Source organism: Coregonus clupeaformis, unplaced genomic scaffold, assembly GCF_020615455.1.
Source record: "Coregonus clupeaformis isolate EN_2021a unplaced genomic scaffold, ASM2061545v1 scaf7200, whole genome shotgun sequence".
NCBI lineage: Eukaryota > Metazoa > Chordata > Actinopteri > Salmoniformes > Salmonidae > Coregonus > Coregonus clupeaformis.
In genome coordinates this window covers 883-3551 of record NW_025540654.1, presented here as the reverse complement: position 1 = coordinate 3551, position 2669 = coordinate 883, and the positions used below count along the sequence as shown (strand labels likewise).

The 2669-nt window shown below is 51.1% G+C and overlaps 2 pseudogenes; both read right to left on the bottom strand.

Moving 5' to 3' along the window:
* Positions 1-311: 311 nt before the first annotated feature.
* LOC121565529 lies at positions 312-419 on the bottom strand (annotated as a pseudogene).
* Positions 420-832: 413 nt separating this feature from the next.
* Positions 833-1007, bottom strand: LOC121565537 (annotated as a pseudogene).
* Between the last annotated feature and the right edge of the window lie 1662 nt (positions 1008-2669).

The window sequence follows — 2669 nt, the reverse complement described above, 5'->3', positions numbered from 1 at the left end:
GCCAAAGGCAGAAGCGATAACCCACAAATTGAAACCTGCACCCGCCGGGTCCACACCCGCCGGGTCTCGGGGAGACACTCCAGCGGTTTTGGCTATAAAAGTATGCTCCTCCCGCCGCCACCACTCCACGTTTCCATGGCGACAGGCAAGTGTTTTTTTCCCAAAAAGTGAGCTTACGGTCAAGTGACTACTTTGACTGGTGAAAAATACGCGGTCACGCCAGCACGAGCTCTGCCTGAGCAAAAAGTCTGCGCGGCCGGCCGGCGGACCGCCCCCGTCTCTGTTGATTTCTCTTGGAAACAAAGATATCGGGCTCTGCCAGCAAAGCCCCAATACGTTGAACTCGTAAGTGTTCCTCTCCACGGAAGTCTTTAGTAAAAGGCGAAAGGCTTGTGCGTAATGAAGAGAAACCAGAGTCGTATGGAAGTCAGAGGTCGGGGCCCGAGATGCACTCTGTTTACTCAAGGCCGGGTTCTCGCGGGTTGTCCCCGAACCCACTCGCCAAGTTTTCGGGGGCTGTGGGGAAAAAGTCACAGACAAACAGACAGACACATACCCACTATCCTGGTGAAGTATTTGTTATTTTTTTGGTGAAAAACAGACAGACAGACAGACAGACACAGACAGACAGACAGACAGACAGACACTATCCTGGTGAATGCCAAACCAAATACATATATTTATTTTTTTTAAAGAAAAATGGAGGGAAAACGCTGGACCGCACGAAAAGCGCTTCGCCCTTCATTCAGTTTGGAATTTTTTTTCCCCCTCTCTTCTTCTGCTGGCTGTTTCACCTACCTCCGTGTAGTTGTTTTCCTTGACAATGGGAGAAAAGTGTTGCACCGTTCCCGGAGGTACTGCAATACCGGGTCGATGCGTGGAGCGGACGGAGCAAGCCCCATTTCCGACTCCCTGTTCGAAAAATCCATTTAATATGTAGTCCCCCAATGGGCGACGTATCAGATATTAAACTGATAAGAACAGATTTTTTCTTTTGGAAAAGTTTTTATTGATCAATTCCTTTAAAACAGCTCACAATTGAAATACATTTACACACATAAAAACGGCATAAAGTGCATTAAAACCAGCATTACATTACAGTTACATTTTAAAAGGTACATGTTGTTTATTTAAAACAATAAAACAATCCTACATAAAAGTACCTATTCCTGTAAAAGCCAATTAGTAAAAGCCATTTTAAAATGTGTGTACATGATTTAACAAAGTAAAAACAGTTTTTAAGACATAAAAAGCCTGTCAAAAAGTCACTTTGTTAAAAAAGCTGTCTTCGGTCCTTTGTACAAAAACGGGGTGAGTCCTTATCGAAAAAGCCTCCTCTTGCTCTTCCTGAATCAACTCCGTACCCGTCCGTCGGGGCCCAGAGGAGACTCCCCCTAGGCGCGCATCGCCCTAGGCGCCGCAGCGCTGTCAGGCCGTGGCCGCCGGGACCTTGGGTGTTGTGGGGACCCTTCGCCTGGGGTCGAGGCCCCTGTCGTTCGTACCACCCCAGGGCTTCCGTGGCTACTAAAGCCACTGCCTGGGGGTGGTCTCAACCTGTTTCCCTACCAGCAGGTTGCGGGAGGACCACAGTGCGTCCTTCAGACACGTGAGGGTGGGCCAGAGTTGTGCGAAGGCCTTTGTTGTAATAGGCCTTCGGCCCACCCCATACAGCACGAGCTGGGGCGTTAGGTCCTCCCCTGCTGGCAGGCGTGGGGAGATCAGGGGCCTGCTTCCTTCCACAGGTCCCGTGCGGCTCTGCACTCCCAGAGCAAGTGCCTCACCGACTCTTCTTGGCCGCAGCCTGGTCGGGGGCACGCGGATGTCCTCGCCATGCCCCGGGAGTGCAAACGACCCTGACCGGGAGGATCTCGTGGGCGACCATCCAGGACAGGTCACGGTGCCGATTCAGCAGAGCAGGATGGGACACGTTGCGCCAAACCGTTGAGGGGCTCGCCTACAGCAAGCCCGCATGCACTGGACACACCCGGTTCCCGTTCCTGCACAAGAGAGAGAAGAGAGCGGTGTTTTGTTAAAACTGTGACAGGCTCTTTTTCCAGTTTAAAATGTCTTAAAAACGTTCTGAGCTGTGCATAGTGTGTGGAGAGCAGAAAGAGACTGGGGCTCGCAGGTCGACTGGGATCAGCCTCAGAGACCTGAGGTAAGATCCCAGCCAGAACCTGCGAGGGCCTGGGTCTTGTTGTTGACCGGGAGGTGGCAAGAGTAAGATGTAACGCTGTGTAGCGGCTGCCCAGGGAACAAGTAGAGGTCAGGCAAGCCTTTCCCCTTGAACCTGGGCCTCTTTACCACCTCCCTCCTCAGCCTCTCCCACTTGCTTCCCCACAAAAAAATAAAACAACATCCGGTCCAGAGCTAAAAGAGTTTTCGTGGGGGATAAAAACAGAACTGATCAATAAAAGCACAGGTAAAATCACAGCCTTGATGATTAAAACCTTGCCCTCAAAAGTCAGCTGTCTCAGTCCCCAAAACCCTAGTCTCTGTCTCCCAACTGTCCCCTAAGAGTCCCGGTCCAATTCCCACTACCACCTCCCTCCCTGTCAAATTTAACCCCTAGAACCCTAATGTCCGTCTGCCTAACAGTCATGGTAGTCCTGGTCAAGTCTGGAGTCTGCTACGGTCCGAAAAAATTGGGCCTCTGTCTTGTCTCTGTT